We start from the raw sequence: 20,591 nt of genomic DNA, 5'->3' as shown, positions 1-20,591 counted from the left end.
TTTAGCTCTTGGTTTATTTCAAACCTCAATGAAAAAAAAAAGCAGTAACCAAAAAAAGTGTAGATAAAACCTAAGACTGGAAGATAGAATAGATCAATATACAGACAACCTTAAGCTGAACAAACAGATCGTTAAAATTTAAGATTAACAGGAATATGAGTTTACAAGTCCTTTAAAATTTCTGGCAAGTTGAATTATAAGCAAAACACCACAGTCGTCCTCTTCAGCTTTCTTTTATTCTTTCCTTTTTTTCTTAATGTTTAAAAGAAGGCATAATTTTTCACTGGCCTCATAAAATATCAGTTCAAGCTTTCTAATTTTATTGTTGAAATTCACATGACACTATGTGAAATTCTAAAGTTGAGCAAGATGTTGAAAAGTCAAAAATAAGGATGAATTATTTTCTGACAAATTTATCTCTGATATTCTTGCATTTATTCACAGATGAAATTGCAGAAGAGTGTACGTGATCTGTTAATCATTCACCATAATCCAAAATTTCATTACTTTTTACTGGCAGAAAAAAAAATTTTGACTGGATTTTTTTTTGTTGAATAAAGTTCTCTTAATTAAACCTAGTACATAGAGTAAAGAGTCAGCTCCAGACCCACTAAGCCTTGCTTTAAATGGCAGATAAGTTACTAACAATTCCCTGTATTGTAGTTTTCATATTTATTATCTGTCTTTTATTGCCTTACATCTTTTTCTGTTGGCTAAGCAGAATCTAAAAAGAAAAGTATGTTTTCTATAGAAAAATAAATAAATAATTTATTCTTACCAAGTTTACAATGAAGGAGAAGTTACTGATCTAGAAAGCCCTCTGCTGCAGGTTGTTTGTTAATAATAAAACAAAGGGGGAATGTATTTAAGTAATTTGCTCATATCATTTGAAAGATTACGTTCTATAGGTACCGTGTCTACTGGGTCATCTGGGTTAACTTTTTTAGCCACTTCAGGTAAATATCATGACTTGTAGTCAACTTCATTTTTCCAAGGATACTCTGACTTCAATAGTAGAGGGCCTAATAATTCCCCTAAATATAGTATTTAATACTGCTTATGATGTCCTGCATATAACTTTACATAATCCATCTTGATAAAGTTATTTTGGCAGGCAACTTAGAAGTGGCTACGTGTTTAGTACATTGCTGTTTCATGAGGTTCCCAGGAAAAAGTCATAAGCTTGACTGAATCACAATCACTAGAATTTTATTGCCATTCTTTTCAGTAGTTTTAACTGGTACTTATCCCACAGGGGTGTATAGTAAAAAGCAGATGCTTATTTATTCTTTTTTTCTTAGTTTCTTTGGGCTGGAAACTTTAAAGCTAGTAGCAGGAAAGCCATTCCTACAGAATAATGAGAAAAATGCCATTTTGAAGTCCTGATTTATCGTCCTTCTCTTCAGTCCATTACTGAATGATGTCTTTTGAGTTATACAGATGGGTTATAGGACTCCAAAATGAACTATTAATTTAATAATGAGGATAGCAATAGGTAGGTACATTGTGGTGCTTTCTTCCTAAGTCCCTTACAGAATTCCCAGTTTTATAAAGTAAATAAAATCCATGGGAAATCATTGCCCATCTTTCTGATGTTGATTTGTATTTATTGCTCATATCAGACTAACATAAAAAATATATAAGGGGGGTTAATTCTTTTTAAAAAATAATTGTAGATTTTAACATTTTTTTAAAGATTTGTCATCATGATCTATGAGCTGTTCACAGGGAAATAATCTAATTTATTTGGGGGGGGGGGGGGGTTGGCACATGTATATGTTTTAACACTGATAATTACTTCCAGGCATAGCAGCGATCATTGAAAATATCAGCTGAATACTTTTTACAACTTATGATGCTAAATTCAATGGAAAGTTTATAATGTAGAAAGAGATAACACTGATTTGTGCTAAATATTTTAAGAGAGCAGCAGTATCTCTACTATTTGACCACTGAGTTGTATTATGTCAGAATATTGAGTAATTGACATATTAAATATTGTTAGTTTTAGCTGGGGTAGAGTTAATTTTCTTCTGAGTAGCTGGTATAATGCTGTGTTTTGAAGTCAGAATGTATGAAAATACTGTTAACACACCAGTGTTTTAGCTGTTGTTTAGCAGTGCTTACTCTAAACCTAGGACTTGTCAAGTTCCCCATGGCTCTGCCAGTGAGCAGGTGCACAAGAAGCTGGGAGGGAGCAGAGCCAGGACAGCTGGCCTGAACTAGCCAGAGGGATATTCCATACCGTACAACATCTTGCTCAATGTATAAACTGGAGGGAGTTGGCCGAGGCCTGGGGATGGCTTTTTGGGAACTGGCTAGGCATTGGACAGCAGGTGGTGAGCAATTGTACTGTGCATCACTTGGGGTTTTTTTCCCTTTGGGTTTTATTCCTCTTTCCTGCTCTCTTTTTAATTCTAGTATTATTGTTATATTTTAATTATTAAATTTTTCTTTCTTCAGCCCACAAGTTTTGCCTTTTTCCTGATTTTTCTCCCCATCCCACTGGAAGGGGGTGGGTGGGGAGGTGAGCCAGGGTCTGTGAAGTACTTAGTTGCCAGCTGGGATTAAACAATGATACAAATTTTCCACTTTTTAAAGTGAGTAGAATGATAAGTAGTGTTCTAGCCACTGGTGGGACTGCAATAGCTATTAAAGAGACCTCACAAGTAGAAGTTAGGTGATAGGCATTAGCTAATTGATCACCTGTTAACAGTTAACAATTTTAAAATAAATGTTTGATGTTTAATATTCATCAATAAAATCTGACATATTGGGAAGTCTAAAGTTAACTTCAGTGCTAAGCCTGATTAATATTAAAGTAATCTACAGTATCTCCTCCTCTTTATGTACTTTACATCAGTTTTTATACCTTTTTACAATTGCATTCAGAAACATGCTTATAGAGCTTTGCATGCTAATCTCGCTTTGTTTAAACAGACACCAAGATATTGGGTTTTGTGTCTCTCTGCATTCAGAAGTTCAAGTTTAATTCATTTATAAATGGTGCTTGGAATAAAAAATAACTGCAGGCTTCAAAGTGCTTAGACTTCATAAAATAGTAAATAATGGCCATCCATTGCCACTTTCTTTGGGACAAACTTGGGTAGAACTTAAATGGTAACACATCTGAATACAGTTAGCAGGTAAACCTCCAGATTCTGCTGCTTATATTGAGAAGATGCTTGATGTGGTTCCCCACACAGAGAGCACCTAGTGTTGTCTAAAGATGCCTGACACTTTGCATCCTAAAAGAATGCATTTGCATTGTAAAGAAACCTTAGCATGAATGAAAATCAGGTATGTACTTTCCTGTTGATACAGATGCAGAAAACAGGGAGTATTTTGTTTCCTAAAGGTACATTCTTCCTATCCTTTTACAGCTTTAGCATGAGCTGATTCTAGCATATTTGGCAACGCTGTGGAATATAGGAAGAATCCATCAAATCCAGGCATGTTTAGATCAGCAGAAATCTGTGCACATTACATTTAACATAAATGAGTAATACACTATTTCCTCTGCCTAATAAAACTAAACTATACGCCAGTTGTTACCCTGCTGGAATGAGATGCTCAAGTTAAACCACATGAAGGACGAAAGAGGAACTACAGTTTAAATTCCTTAGAAAGATCTTTTTACAAGTTTTATCTGCTGTACATCATACTCTTCGTGCATAGTCAAAAATCAATGAACAAGGCTGCAATTGTTATCTTGTAAATATGTAATACAAACCCCACAGTTATAAAAGGGGAAGTGTTTCAATCCAAATGTTCATGTTTGCTGCTTTTAGTTTTAACTTAGGAATCACTCCAATACACAATAGCAGACAGGAAGGGGGGGGAGGGGGGACGGGAGAAGAAGCAAGGAAGCTTTTTGCCAGACAATATAATATATACATATATATAAAGTAGAAAGAGCCTCTGATCACCCTAAGCAGCACCCAGGTTAATACCTGTAGCAGCTGTCCTGATCTCTGTGATTTAAGCACTTAACTAACTTTAATTAAATAGAATCTTAGGTGTATCAGGATGCATGTGATCGGGATATGAATAAAAGAAATAAACAGCGGAGACTGGCATATAGTTGAAGGCACAAGCATCATATGATTTTTCTAATACTATTTTTTAAAATATATTTTAACATTCATGAGCAGTAAAAGAGCTTAAAATAGAATTGTCTCACTGGATTTGGAACTTTGACTGTTAGTGAAGGTTCTCTTTTTCTATTATTTTTTCCATTGCAGAAAGTATATTAAAAAAACCCTACCACTATAGGTCTTAATTGCTGTATGCAAAAACTGCAATGTTTAAATGGACCCTGTGGATTTTGGTCCAAAACCAAACCAATCAGTTACAAAGTATTTTTCTTTTCTGTTAGATGTTCTCTGCAATATTTGCATAAATGTAACCATGCTGTCCGTCTTTTAACTTTCACTCAATTAATTATGCTCCCAGCCCCCTGCTGATGGACAAAAATGAGACTTCATCTGCAAATAGCTTCAGCAGTTTACAGCTTATTAAATGCCAAAATCTAGTTAAGACAGTTTGAGAATTCTCATGTCAGGCATTTCAACATGCCAGTTTTAACACAAAACTTATTAAAAGGGGAAAAAGTGAGCGCACTATCCCAAGACAGTGGGAAGAAAATGCAATAGCATAAAGGTAATGGATAGATAAGAATTTTCTACAAATTATGTACTTAGCATATGTGGCATAGTCTGAGTATGTTTTAATTGGTTCCCCTAATAATGAAAAACGTTGGAAAAGACTACCAGTTGACAACAAAATGGTGCCTGCAAATTGAAAGCAGCTTTAGTCTACAGTATCACCTTTCATTTTTGTAAAACTCTGAACAAACCTTGGAATAAGCAGATTACATACTAAAGTATTCTTAAAAAATAACTTTTCTATGATTCTTTTTGACAGGTTTTACATTTTGCATCAAGCATCTGGTGCTTTCATTTTTCAGTACATAGTGTTCTGGTATACTTTATGCCATGCTGGGTTGATTCTTGATTTAAAACAGAAATGGAGAAGCAGTATGTTATACAGAAAAACTGAAGTGTGCCATGTTCCAAAATAAATTCAATACATAGTTTCACACTATAACCTTGACCAGATCACTTAACCTGCTTGAACTTTAAGCAGCCTCTCTTTAAAACTGGATATAATCAAGATCTCATTGAAGAATAAATGTTATGCCTGAATGTCAGCTTCTCATCTTGAATGAATTGTGAGAAGAGGACTAACAAAATTTCCTTTCATTATTACAAGCTACATTTAATTGTTTCCATTTATTTTTCTTGTTAGCTTACAAACATTCCTTTAACTGTCTGTTGTTAATGAAATAGGTATAAAAATGCCAATCAGAAAGAAAAGACAAGCACAAACTTTAAATATGTATGATCTCGGTTGCAATTGTGAAGAATATAACTTCAATTCTTTTCTTTTTTTGGTGGGGAAAGGATAATGTCCAAGCCAAAAGAGAAAGACTTTTTTTTTTTTTTTTTAAGATCTCTGACATATTATCTGGGTTGTTGTGACGTATTTTCTCTTTTTTGTTGTCTTATGTTATAAACTAAAGTGACTGAGCTGAACAAGATATGATGATTCATGACAGAAATGTCAGGAATTAAGATAAAGAAATATAACTCATGTCCAGTCATATAGCAATTACTAGTTCTCCTATAAAGTGCTTAGATGGTATATGTTTAATATAACGGCAAAGAAATTACAGTGTGTAATATTGTATCAGTTTCCCACCTTAATATTATCTTCAATTTCTGAAGATTTATTTCAAAGTAGGATACACTAATGACCTCATCGTATAGAAGTATAGTGAAATTTGGTGATTTATATTGAGACACATGCCTCAACAATCAAACCCAGCACTCAGGCTGATGCACATGAAATGTCCCTTGCGCATCTGCTGCCTGTATTCTGAATTCCCTCCCACTGTATCGGTGAGAAAGTATCAGTGTTCTCCTTTGCATAAATAAATGCATCTTCAAGCAGATTCCTCTTACAGTCAGAATAGAGGGCACACATGAAATATGTTCCTGTTTTGCATGATTCTGTTGTGGCTAAGCTGGCCAAAAGTGTTTAAAATATCAGTAAAGAAGATGTAGATAAAAGATACAGTGGAGCGTCAATCTTCCATTATTATAACAGATCTCCTGTATTATGTCTCTCAAAGCTGTTGCGTTTTTGTTGTTGTTGTTGTTTTTTTTTGCTAGCTAGCTTCTTTTAGGTATAGTGGTGGAAGCAGGTACTGAGGATATTTTTTAGAGATAGTAATGGCCATATAGGAGGGTGGTTGATCACCACTGCTTCTAAATACTGTAGAAACTGTAGAAACAAGTACAGAAACAATTGCAGGATAAGTGGGTAAAAGAGAGATTGAGTCTAACACGACTGGTAGAGTATCTTCAGGCAATGCAATAAAAAACTGGACTCTGGACGAAATCAAGAGTGACAGAAAAAGTGGCACGTTAGTGGTGGTGGTAACGGTGCAGAGGACTCAGGAGGAAAGATAAAGTGGTCATTTTCCTGACATCTGTGTTAACTCACAACTGGCATCTAAAGGAAAAGTGCACTTTTCCACTTTTAAATTTCAATTTTTTAGCATCGTGGTGGACAGTATGCCCTGGAGACCAAAGTCCTGTCCTCCATCCTCAGTAGTGACATTGAGTTCTGCTGCATGCATTTCACCTCCTTTCTTTCAGTATTGACATAGATGGACTACTTCTAGCCATGACAGGTTATGCTCTGCCAAGCAGTGTGCCGATTAATGGGAATTATATGTTTTGTGAGATGGTTATTCCTGGATCCTATGAATGGTAGAAAGTACTGGAGGGCAGCACTGGAAATACTAGTGGGTTTGGCAAAACGTAAAAAATTAGTATTATCTTGAATGCTTGTTAACCTGTCTTAAAATAAATTTTCAAAGCGAAGGTGCTATCTTATTAGGTTGCTTTGGGTTTTGACCAAATTTTCAATCAGAATAACAGTTATGAATTAGATTCATTGAGGTCCATGGAAAGAAATGAATATTAAAATATTGAAAATACTTTTCTGTTGCCAGATATTGATGCCCAGTGGTAATTTCTATCAAAGTGGAGTAGATTTCTTCTATCAGAATGAAATTTAGTATGATTAGGGTATTTCTCAAGTTGGGAAAGTAGGAGGGACAATGTAAAATATAATAAGGGGAGTTTCTGCAAAAAAAATCCAGAGGAAAATTAGGAGCACATGGCAATTTTCTTTTTATATCATCAAACTTCATGTACGAGATTGTGATGCAGGCATAAGCCTTTTCTCAAACTAGAAAGAGATTTTCTCTACCTCATTCTACCTAATTACTCTGTGGAATATGACTTACCATGTTTCATACCATAAATGATTGTTTCCTTTTTCCTACTTGTTCCTGTTTCGGATTTATGAGAGAATTTATGTGTGGGGGTTTTTTTCTGGCAATCCAAGTTCATATGAATTCTCAATTTTTCCCAGAATATTTTTATTCACTTTACACAAGGAGTCAGCTATCACAAGTATTTTCTATGTGTATGAATTTGGTTTTGTATAGCTTGCTACCACAGGAACAATATATATATTTATATATATATATGTAATTTTAGCTTTGATAATTTTTCTTCTATAATGAAAATTTTTTTTTTACATATGTCACTAGATGGAATCCGTTAAAGTAAAATCTTTTGTTTAATTGGAGAGAAAGGACAATAGGATTTAGTCCATAATGACTTTTTTTTAGTAGTTTTCATTATGTTGAAGATCATATAAGCCCTAGAATAAAGAAACTGCATCTTACAAAAAATCTATTAATCTAAAAGAAATTTTTCTCCCTTGTATTTCAATAAGGTACAGTACTGTGGAATTATGTAAACCAGGAAAATGATTCCACCTGTAGCATGAATGTAGCAAACTTGATTGTTATTACAGACACAGCAAACTTAAAACATATTAGAAGAGCAACACATGCTGTATTGCTATTAAAAGTTTCCCAAATGCTCTTTCTTTACTGCTATGACTATAATGTATTCAAAGCAGAGATATATGCTTCATTAGTTGTAGAGGTGTTGGCACTTCCTGCTTTATAGCCAGAAAGAAATAATAGATCATAAAGAACAAGAATGTGTAAAGGAATGAAAAACAGTAATCAAATATATGTGTTTATACAAACACAAACTACAATAAGGATACACATACACCTGTTTTTAAACATATGTGTGTACACCCTTTATGTAGAAAGCCTCCAGAATGTGGACATGTTTATTTTTAAATGTTCATGTTTTGTGAAAATGTTGGACATCATAGGGATAGAAGATGTAAACAGATGTCAATTTTATATTTTGAACAACAGAACTGATTAACTATTCTGTGAGTACTATAGTCTAGGACAGATGATAAAGAACTGAAACTGCTCAGACATTTATTATGCAGCATGCTTTCAAAAAGGGCAGTTTCCTTTTATAAATCATTATAAACTCACTACCTAACTATAGTTAGAATAAAATATTTTGATTCTGTCTTTCAAGGTGCAAAACTGGTAGGAACACATTCTTAGGCACTGAACAGCAAACCTTTCAGCAATTTACCCTATTGGCATACAGAATTGCCAACTGAAACTTGTAGAAATCTGGACAGCCAGCATTATTCCTCACATTCCAACCCTTCATGATTTTTTTTTTTTTTACTTATATTTATAACTAATGGAAGACTAATCAGGAAGGGGTTCCATTTGCAAAGGAATGTACAAATACAAATATATTGTTGGTCCCACTCGAGGACCATGCAGTGGAAAGGTAACACTGAACAAAAAAAAACAGAGGAAGGGGGAAAGGAAGGGAATGGGGAAGGGGAAAATGAATGGAAAAGCGAAAGGGAAGTGGAAACAAAGGCAAACCTAAAGGTGAAGGAAGGGAAAGAAGGATCATAGCAAGGTAGTTGGTAAAATTCAGGGAAGAGAAGATGTGAGGGCCAAGTAAGGAGAAAGATGAACATGTTATAAAGAAGAGGGTGGTAAAAGTTTTTGTCAAAGAGCTACTTAGCAAAGGGTATAGAAAATCTGATCAAAATGCTGAATTACTCTGAAGGAAGGATTCATCTACCTGAGCTTTAGACAATGTAATAAAGTAGGCACATCTTATGTGTGATTCATCTGGCCTACATTATATTATTAGGTTCCTTGATAAAAATGCACATAAGAACATACCGGTTGCCTTATCAGTTACCCTTCTGAATCAACAGGTTTTTTCTGAAACACGGAGATTTTTCAACTCTACCTCATAAACCAGCTTTTTAATTCAGATTTGTTGAATTGCTCAGTGGAGCCCTGAACTGAGGCTCTCAAAATGTTCTTCATATGTTTACCCTAGATATCCTCAGAAATGAGTTTGAAGATTTAATATTTTTGGTCATTTGCAAATAAGTCTGCAGGAAAACACAGTTCATGCTTCTGCATTTCTAGGATGTATTCATTGGGTGGTCCTGTATTAGAGTTGTGGATGTGTAACACCCATCTGCAGACACTGCTTTCTCAGGAACAAGTCCAAAATGGCATGATTTTTTATTTTTAGCTAACTCTGTCCCACTCTGCTGCTGTTAATATATCACGAGTGATATCAGAAACTCCTAACTTTGGACTTTAGGTTATGCCTGAGATTTTTCATGGAATCAAATCCTCTTTGGATTTTTGTTATCAACCACTGTTTTTGACCACTTCAAAATCTCTAGGATCAAATATCTCAGAAATAGACTTTGCTTGTGAGTTTTGTACTTTTTCTTATTCTGCTGAAATGTAACTGGTTGAACACATATATTCCAAAGCTAGCAGGTATTTTAAGAATCATATTCTTATTCCCTCTTGCCTATAATCTCACTTTAAATCATCTCAAAATTAGAAGCATACAATTCATATCATCCAACTTCAGCTGTCTGAAAGTAAATCATGAGTATAAACTGATCTCTTTGGATACTCTGTCGAATCTACAGCTGGCAATTCAGAACATTCTGAAGTAAATGTCTAAGGTACTTGGATTTTCCCCTCTAGTTACACCCAGTTCTTTTCATTGTTGTTTAAAAGTCAAACTTAGACTATAGGAGGGTCGGTGTGACACTTAGACCAGATAATTAATTTTTAGAAATGAATCCCATCTGTAACTCTGTATCTACAAATACTGTTCTACTTCAGTATTATTTTAAAACAGATTTTGCACAGATAAAAGATCAGATGAGCCAGGCAGCAGATAAGCAGGCCCAATGCAAAGCTGAAGGGGGTATAATCTGATTTCAGGTTAACATTAACGTTTTTTTCTCTTTATTCTTTCCAAACTGTCTTTTCTATTTTCTCTGATCTTCTTACTTGCCTGTTAGATACTAAGATTGCTTTAGTAGTATATATGACAATTGCAGTTGTAAAAAAGCCTAGTGAATCATACATGAATGCAAATACTCATCTTGGTGACACTAATAATGGAATATAATGCTAGTGAAGCCAAAAATGTATAATGTAATTTTATAATACACTTTGATTTTACATATGTATTTAAGGACAGGGTATATAATGAATGTACTGAACACTTAAAAATTTTATTTTTTGTACTCATAATGTTACAGCTGCTGAAATAGTGCTGGGTGCTCACTGTTCAACTAAGCTTTCAATGAAACGTTTCAACTTAATATAAAAGGAAGAATGGTAGTAGAATCAAAAGTGGTGGTTTGTTGGTTTGGGTTTTTTTGAGTTGTTGGTTGTTTTATTTCTGAGCCCCTCAGTGATGTCTGTGTGTAATAACACAGATTATTTACATTTCTTTTGTCTTTCAGAAGTGCAATGATTTTTGTATTATTCAATTGTATATTATTCAATATTCCATTAAAGTGATTTCAGTGAAGAAAAATTTGTCAGGAGGGGACCCTGAAAGAGGAATGATCTTGACCAGTTCAGATGATGATAACTCACAGAGCACTAGGCTGGCTTTAGCTACGGTTTGCATCCTTCCTGGGACTGTTGCCAGTGACTATGCAATGGCAGAGAAGTGAATCTCTCACATTCTTTCTAGAACCTGCCCCTAGGGTAAAGTCCTCTAGGTTTGATCAAACATATTTGAACAGCATGAGCAAGTACTTTCCACATTATGAACCAGCATCAGGATCCCCTAAACCACAAATGACTTTATATGATACTTCTTTTTAGGTAGTTACACAACTAATTGAAATGTTAAACTTGAACAAGCTCACTGAACTGAATAATAACAAACTAAAATTAGTGAAAGCATGCCTAGGGCAAAGCGTAGCTTCTTGCATCTATTTTAACTTTCAGCTTGGCTCTTTCTCTGAAAAGTAAGTGACCAAGAAATTTCCTAACAAAATCCCATGTACAAGATTATTGTAAAATATAGACTCATAAGACTGGTTTCCCACAGTAAGGGTATTTGTTTTTCCACAGTGATGTTATTCTTTTTCAACACCCTTTCCTGACATTTATTATTGACTGGTTACTGAGAATTTGTCTGAGAATCTACAGCTGTCTTGTTCTATGTATGTAGAAAATCTCTGAATTTAAAATGTACACACCTCCACCCAGTAAAGGAACTGTTGTGACAATAGATTATAATGTATCTAAGTTAAAAAAACCCCAGAAAATAGCATATGCAGTAAGTAATTATCAGGCAATTATAGTAGTAAGTACTGCTTCGCAATTGCAGCTCTAAATACACAGATTTAATGTATGTGTCTTAAGAGCTAGTACAGATAGCTGATGATCAGAAAAAATGAAGAAATGCAAAACGAGAATTTATAGCTAATAAAATAAAGGGAAAATGGTATCCTAGAATTTACAGGTGAACCTAAACCAGGAAATGTCCAAAATGCAGTTGGATTTCAGCATCCAGTTTATGTGGGTTTAGATATTTCAAGTGAAACTAGAGCCTAAAGATTACCTAGTCCTTTCTGATTTTTCATTTTATCCAGTGACTTTCAAGTGTGGAATGTATGTTAGAGGTGGTAGCTTTGAATCAGAGAGTCCAAGTTGGAGAATGCCTAGAAAACAGACCTTACCTAGAATATCGTGGGCTTGAGACATTAGGAAAAAGATGAGACACTGAGTAGACTACTGAGTATGGTCAAAATAAATGAATTCAACACTATAGGAGGGAATTAACTAGGTCAAGAAAAGATACCTAAAGTTTTTCATAGGCTCAATGGGAAAAGCCTGTGTGGCAAAGTAACAGGTTTAAGCCATGCATCTCCATGACACAATGTCCGGAGGTGAAGAATCTCATTAAATCTAGTCTTTAAAATGGCATGCTATACCTCAAACTGAAATCAAATATTTGGAGTCAGAATAATTATACATGTTGTTGCATGTACATTCAAATGGTATTGAATAAGTCCTTTACCTTCTATTTCTAGTGGGTTTGTTTTTGCCTACAGTAGCAAAGGAAAGGAAGAAGGGAAATCTGGTACTTCCCAGATGTTTTAATGAATTTTATTAACGGTTTTCAAGAAGGGTTATGTACCCATTTCATTTTTAAATCTGATTTTGTTATGACTTGTTTTATTGCACCATGAGACTAAAATGAGCAGATGCTGCTGACTTTCTACATCATTTTGTATTGATTGTTTACAAATTGTTACAGCCACACCCCAGTATAGATAAACCTGCAGTGGAAGGCATCAGAGTTCTGCATATGGGGTGCCATGTGGGAATCACTTGAAGGAATAATAGATATTTCTTATGGAAAACAGAAAGCGTGGGCAGCTTTTCCCAGGATTTTATTTGTGTCGTTGTTATCCTTCTCCATAAATGCTGTTTGTTCATGTATAAAAATTCCTTGTGCTTCAATGCTCCAGGAGCTCGTATCTTTCTTCAATTTAATCCTCTGTTCACAGCAACATCAAAAGGTTTTATCTTGGGAGATTTTTAAGTTTTATTTTTCTAACTATTTATTTCCTATTGGTTAAGAGATGCTAAAGGTAAAATTATTATACTTTAATTAGTAAAAAGTAATATCTCTGTGCTGGAGACACAAGATGCCCTTATTCTACTTACTTTCATCAAAAATTGTACTTATTCAAGAACACATAATTAGCTTGTTTTAATCTTATCATTTTCAGAGGCATACTACAGTAATTGGCTTTCTTTCCTCTCCTTTTTAGTTAGAAGATTGCGAAAGGATCAATGGAGAATACATTTTTCTATTCTGCAGCATCAATTACGGTGACCCTGGGTGTAAATTTATTGATTTTTCTTATTAGAACATTATCACCAGTTATTCACAGCACGGTGTTTATTAATTAGTAGGGAAAATAAAAATTCATTTATGAAAAATCTTCCTTTTAAGTTCTCTACCTAGCACATTCATAGCTATATGAGATCTTCTAATTGTATTCTGCCTTTATGAACTAGCATGCAGTATTTCATTCCCTATTCTGTTTGAGTTTTTTTCTCATCCTGAAAAAAAAGTTACAGAATTATGACAACTACAGTTCTGAGGTACAGAAATTGTCCATTTTTACTATTGACTTGCAGAAGCTGTTCAAGCCTCCTGCACTTTATGCACATGATGGTTGCTTTATTCTGACAGGAAATTAATAGCATGGAATGGAGTGTTAAAGCAAAAACATTAAAAAAAAAAAAAAAGAAAAAAGAAGAAAAGAGAAGGAGAAGAGGAGGAGGAGGAGGAAACAGGCGCTTACTGAGTTACCTTCTAGGCACAGCTCAACTTTCCCGTTATCCCTGCAGAAGGCAAACCATGCAGATAGAAGGAAACCAGCTTTTAATTTGACAGTCTTGCTAACCACAATTATACAGGGCTGGCTGAGGGAGGACAGAGGAAAAAAATCAGTACATTATGATTTTTTTCATTGTTCTTTTCCCATGAATTTGAGAACTCCTTAGTATTTCAGTTTTTTAAACTGAAGTAAGTAGTTATCCCAAATAAGACCTGTATTGTCGCTTTGAACGGGGGGAGACATGGCACCTCAGTCCATGTTGTATTAGTGGGTGAACGGAAGCAGACGAAATTTTTAAAAGAACATACAATAATGTTGTTATTTGTGGAGTACAGGATTAATAACATATTCAAGGTATGTAAATAACATTTGTATTAAAGTTTACTACCATGGTTGTAGGGCCCTGTTAATTTAAAACAATTTTGTTTAATAAGGTAGAATATGTTCAGAGTATGTGTTTATTTGTGGCAATTATAACAGAAATTATTGCTGGATTCAAAAGGTTGGGTTGGACAGCACAAAATTCTATTCTTATTGGTCAGGCCCTGCGTTTCTATTTTCATATATAAAAGCAATACTTCATAAAAGAAAAAATTAACAATATTTTGAAAAAGAGGCAAAATAAAATCTAGATATCCAAGAGTTTATCAACAATTACAGATTATTTTTCTTTTTGGGTGGTGGTGGTATGTGTAAAATACATCACTATTAATACGAAAAGCCTTTAGCTAGGTCTTTTTTTTACAATGTGTATTCTAAAAATAATATAGGTCTTGATCCTATCACTACGTTTGAATAGTGTCTGGTTTCAGCTGAGATAGAGTTAATTTTCTTCTTAGTAGCTAGTACAGTGCTTTGTTTTGGACTCGGTGTGAGAATAACGTTGACAAGACACTGATGGGTTTAGTTGTTGGTAAGTACTGTTTATACTAAGTCAAGGACTTTCTAGTTTTTTAGGCCCTGCCAGCAAGAGGGCTGGAAGGGCACAGGAAACTGGGAGGGGACACAGCCAGGACAGGTGACCCCAACTGGCCAAAGAGATATTCTGTATCATAGAATGTCATGTTCAGTATATAAATCTGAGGGAAGAAGAAGGAAGGGGGCAGGGGGGGTGTTTGGAGTGATGGCATTTATCTTCCTGAGGAACCGTTATGCATGATGGAGCCCTGCTTTCCTGGAGATGGCCGAACACCTGCCTGCCCATGGGAAGTGGTGAATGAATTCCTTGTTTTGCTTTGCTTGTGTGCACAGCTTTTGTTTTACCCATTAAACGGTCTTTATCCCAACCATGGGTTTTCTCACTGTTACCCTTCCGATTTTCTTCCCCAGGTCGCTGTGGGGGCAGTGAGCAGTGGCTGTGTGGTGTTTGGTTGCCTGCTGGGGTTAAACCATGACAAATAGGAGCAATTAATTCCATTTTTGAAATCCGGTTGAGCTAGTACAAATGTTCTTCATTATGACCTACCTGTAAAGATTGATTACAATCAAACTACAATGCTGTTGATCTGCTACAAAAGCCACACTAGTCTGGATGAAGCTTCCACTTTAGTTATCAGCTAAAGATCTTTAGATGATAGGTGTCTTTCTGAGGGCTACAAGCAAATACGTCTCCAAAAAGCTGGCAGACAGAGCTACACTGAATGCAATGGAGGCAACTGCCTTAATATACAGAGCTTGAAATGACACAGGGTTGAACTTGAAATGTAGGATGTCTGCCCTGATTGCTTCAGATTAGGAAATAAGACTGGTTTAATTTGAAAAATTTGAAAATTAGTTGTTAAAAAAAGTACAATACCAAAAAGCCTAAAACAGAAAACACCAAAAATGAATACTGTAAAATAAAGCTATTGGTTGATTTTTGTCTTGCATAAAAAAGCTGCATTCATAATAATGTGAATAAAATAATTTCAGTTTCAGTAGTTAAGTCTTTCCGGCAAAGATACAATATCTTTCTGCTGCTATGCTTGTGTAAAAGTCCAACATAAAGCACAGTATAAACAATATTTATAAGAATATATTGATTCTCAGTTGAATAATTGAATGTAAAACCCAGTTAAAGATAGTTTTTACAATTGGATATAATGAAGCTAAAAATCAGTCTTGAAGTAGAAACATGCAATCTTACATTCAGCAGCAACAAGGGACACTTAATAAATTATTATTCCTTTTGTCAAGTACTGAGATTGTAATTCAATCCTGAAGGCAATTTATCAGTAGAACCTTCTGATGGAATCAAATTCCATATATTATTGGACATGTTAACATTAGGGTTACCATTGTCTATGTATTTTCCACATTACGTTTTGCTATTTACAGATCTGAATGAGTTGCCTGTGCAGAGCTCTGAGGGTCAAAGCTAGCCATATTCTATTACATATATCATTACCAACATTATTGATTCTTGAAGTGGATTTTTATTTTTCTCTTCTATTTAAATACATTATTATTGATGATTATGTGAAAAGCAAAAGGTACACGCTGATTTCCCAACTAGCTTTATTCATGTAATATAGCCAGTAGAGTTAACATTAAAATCTCCATTAACCTCAGCAGTATTATTATTGATGGTTTCATAGAACATAATGAAAGATGTTGATTCACAAAGTACAAATTTGTTTATAAAACCCACAGGAAAGCATTATCATATTAAAATCTCCAATAAGTGAGCATATAGCCATATGTTCTTAAAGACTAATGTCCTCAAATGTTAGGGATAGTTAAGCACTGGAACTGGACAACTAGAAATAGTGAAATATCTTTTACTGGAGGAATAGATTAAAAAATATCAGTGTATATGTACTCTTGCTTCATTAAGAAAGATTAATTTGATGACATTATAAACCTTGAGGACCGTTCCAATCCTACTTCAGTAGGAACTGACTTATGTTTTAGAGAAATCATTTGCTAAATCCTCATTAATTCAATACTGCTAATGAAGCCTTAAGTCTACTTCTCTGTTTCCATTTAGAAACAGCCTAGAATTTTAAACTTTTACTCTTAGTCTATTAAATAACATATCCAAAATGAATTGCAAATTCTTCCTGGGCATTGCTCTATCTGGAACTGTTACATCAAGATGAACAGATTACACATTTTACAAGTATATTTATTAGGTATAAAGATCTAGAAATACTGTTTCCTAAGCTGTAGATGAAAAACATAGCATAAATGGTAACTGGAGTCTCACTTTAATATCTACATGAACTACATGTTTAAAATTTGTAGTTTAAGAAATGCTTTATTTCAAATAAGCTTGAAAAGTTCTTGAAATTACTATAAATGCAGCTGTCCTCGGAAGGATCTTCTCACTGATATCAAAGTCTGGATATCCAGAAAAGATCTTCGGAGTTCCTGGTTTCAAAGACAATAAGTATGGAAGGGAAGGGTTGTTATTATTCTTATTTTAACCAAGAATTCTTAATTTCTTGCTCTTCTATAAAAGCAAAAGCATTACTATAATTAAGAGGATATCCATTAAATAAATAAATATTTGTCTTCCTGTGCAAAGATGGGTGCTGTAATACCTCAGTGTTTGGTAGAATATCCTGTGGTATACAAAACAATTGTACTCGGGATTATCAGTTTTGTAGTAGTTTGGTAGCTTTAACAAACATACAGGCTTCTAGAAAACACGAAGTGTCTAAGAATACATGCAGATACTGAATATATTACTCTTCTTTACAAATAATATGAAGATCATTTTGGAAGGCAGGAAAATATGAAAAAGGAGGAAAGATGAGAAAGGATGCTTCACTTGATCACTGTCCTTGGAAATATAGATGTAATATTTTATTAGTTTTTATGCAGTAAGTGATCGCAATTAATGCTTTCCTAAAGATGACTGCAGTGTAGATTACACTTACAAGTACAGACAACTTCTCAACAGCTTCATCTAGCTCGAAATTAGGAAGCTCATAAAATCAATGACCATAAACTAGAAATACAGATAGTCTGCAAAAAGAGGTAATAAAATTACCAAAAAAATGTCTATAAAATTGGGTGGTCTTGAAAAGAGTTTTCTTAAAAAAAAAAAAAAAAAAAAGCGCTAAAATATAGACATATAGAATAGTATGCTTTTCCATCTACAAATTGCAGTTCTTTAAGTCAAATCCCACTGAATGTAAGGAGGTCACATGTACTATGAAGCAAAAGGAAAGGCAAATACATCTGTGATTAATTATTTTGTGGACAAACAGATTTAATCTGTATAATCATGACAGTTTTCATCTGTCAAGCCTCCATCTGAGGAAGGAAAATTACTACAGAACTAATTAAAAAAAAATTATCAAAGGTACATGGGCACTTAACTCATTATTGTCAGCTACAGTAAGGGGCTTAAATACCTGTGAGAATCTGGGCTCAAGTGGTAACTTCCTATCAGATCTACGAAAAAAAAAACCCTCTGACACTTAATTCTTCTGGTAATATTCACATTGGTTTGTGCCGAGGAGGAGCTAATGTATTCTTTTTCTGATTGCATTTTGTCCTTTCTTAAATACTTTTTCCCTGAGATGCCACCTTCTAGCCCAGTCTCCAGTTTAAAGTAGGATTATCACCACCAGGGCACCAGGTCAGCCTGCTGGCTGGCTCCAAGGATGGAGATGCCACAACTGCTGTGGGTAACCTGCTGCATTGAGTTCGTTGAGAAGCTCCTTTCCCAGAAGATCAGGCCTTTGGCCAAAATCCCCAGTCTTTCTGCACAATGGGGGGACTTTGTCCCTGAGATCCCAACACATTGTCTTTTGAAATCAATTAGCTTTCCTTATTGCTTTTCTTCTCCCTCCTGGCAGCTTTCCCAAGGTTTTCCTAACACTTTTTAAAAAAGTTCGAAGTCTGTTCTTATTAAAACCAGAATCTTAGTCCAGTGCTTATCTTCCCAGCTTTCCTTTAAGGAAGATAGACCATCTAACAGCCAGCACAACCCTGGTTGCTGTCTCAGAGTATTTGTCGCAACAACTTCCCTGTTTGTGAGCAGGGAGTCAGAAAGAACATTAACCCTTTCTGACCCCTCTAGTAATTGCATTGGAAAGTTGTCACCCACATGTTCTAGAGACTTTCAGGACCACTGACACAAGCATGGGCTGCCCTCTGAGAGATAGCACAGGTCAGGAACGGTTCAGAACATCCACTTTGGACATTTGGCTGCAGTGGTTTAAAGTGTAAGAGAATGTGATGATGAGGATGTCAGCTGCATCAAACAGGTGACCTCACAGCCAGAAAATGAATGCTTCTGGGTACCGTGGTCTATTAGAACAGACTATTAATCTAGTATGGTTTTAAAGCAATTGGTGCTGATTTTAGAACAAAAGTAATGCCATTCAAAGCTTTAAAAATTTCTAAATTTTATTTCTCTCCTGAAAGGCAGTCTAATGAGGGGTTGATACATGTGCTGTCTCTGAAGGATTAAATTTGCACTTAGATAAGAAAAGTATTTTCAGCTAAACTGAGATCCTAGAAAAGCAAGTCAATATAAAAATAGATACCAATTTTACTCGTGCCATCAAATTTTGTAAAATTATAAAGGCCATTTTTTTCACCATTGAATTTGGTGATAGTTTTGCAGATTTGAGTATAAATCTATGAAATGTGCTAGATTTGTATTTTTATGAAGTCTGTTATAATTTAAATAACTGGGGAAAAAAGTCTATGAATATAATATTAATGTCTAGCACTTCTGAAAAAATATTCAAGAGCAGTTCGTTCCATTTTGATTATCTACTGTACATGTGCCTACTGTGAGCAGGGATTGCTTTAATAGGAACATCAGCCTGCTCAGAAAAGGATGGTTGCTCTTGAGTCAGTGGTCTTTGCTCTCAGAGTTTATGCATTGCTAAGTTGTGCTTCTAACAGGGGTACATTTTGTGATTGATAATTATTATTTGATGAATTTTCCGTTAGGTATTGAATTATTACTATTGTTGTTGTTGTTATTATTGTTATTATTATTCAGAAATGATTATTTTAGATGTACTGTCTGTATAAGTATCTGAAAAACTGGGAGCAGAGTAAGAAGGCTTGAGGAAGGAGAAATATTGAAAACGTTTTCTCACACAACATTCAGGACAAAGGCGTTTATACTGCTGATTTCCGGTAGGAGAATGAGGGTTTGTTTTCTGTTTGGGTTTCCCTGTTCACATTCAAATCCAAGTGGGGATAGAAGAAATAGAGTAACAAAGGGTACCTTTCCCTGTAGCTAGCAAAGACTGTGGATCTTGGGAGATCACAGTCCTACTTGAATTCCTACACTGATTCCAAGGCAAATGTTCCAGACAAATCTGCCCCAATAAGTATACCACTGGCGCACTGGGTTCACCACAAGGCAAGAGAGAAGATACCTGCTGCCAAACCCCCACCCTGGGTTCAAGAGTACTCAAGTGAAATGCTTATATTTCCTGAACAGTTGTCAAGGGATGGCTCCAGAATTCTGTCCAGTCTTTTGGTCTGCTAAGCTGGGAACCACCTAGAATCACTTGGTAGGAAATAAGAGGCATAACTATTTCTGAAATCTTACCACACTTGAAAAATTACTACCTTAAAATTATATGGCTCCTTCTATAACCCATGTTGCTGAGATGTCTTCTAATGCTAAGCATATAATTATGCAGAGTACCTTTATCAAAATATCCTCACATTTTAGAGCATTTTACTGGGAAGTAAAAGAAATATCTTTTGGACCCCATCTTCACACCTGTAGATCACATTCAATAAAGGAAGGCTAAATACTAAATACAGTGAACATTGCCTGTAGACCACACTAGAGTAAATATGCACAGAGAATTTTATCAGCTAGATAGTATCATTCGTGTTTAAGAATTATATATGCGCCAATGAATGTTTTG

The sequence above is a fragment of the Falco cherrug genome, chromosome 2 (genome assembly GCF_023634085.1).
Source record: "Falco cherrug isolate bFalChe1 chromosome 2, bFalChe1.pri, whole genome shotgun sequence".
NCBI lineage: Eukaryota > Metazoa > Chordata > Aves > Falconiformes > Falconidae > Falco > Falco cherrug.
This window is presented reverse-complemented; position numbering follows the sequence as displayed.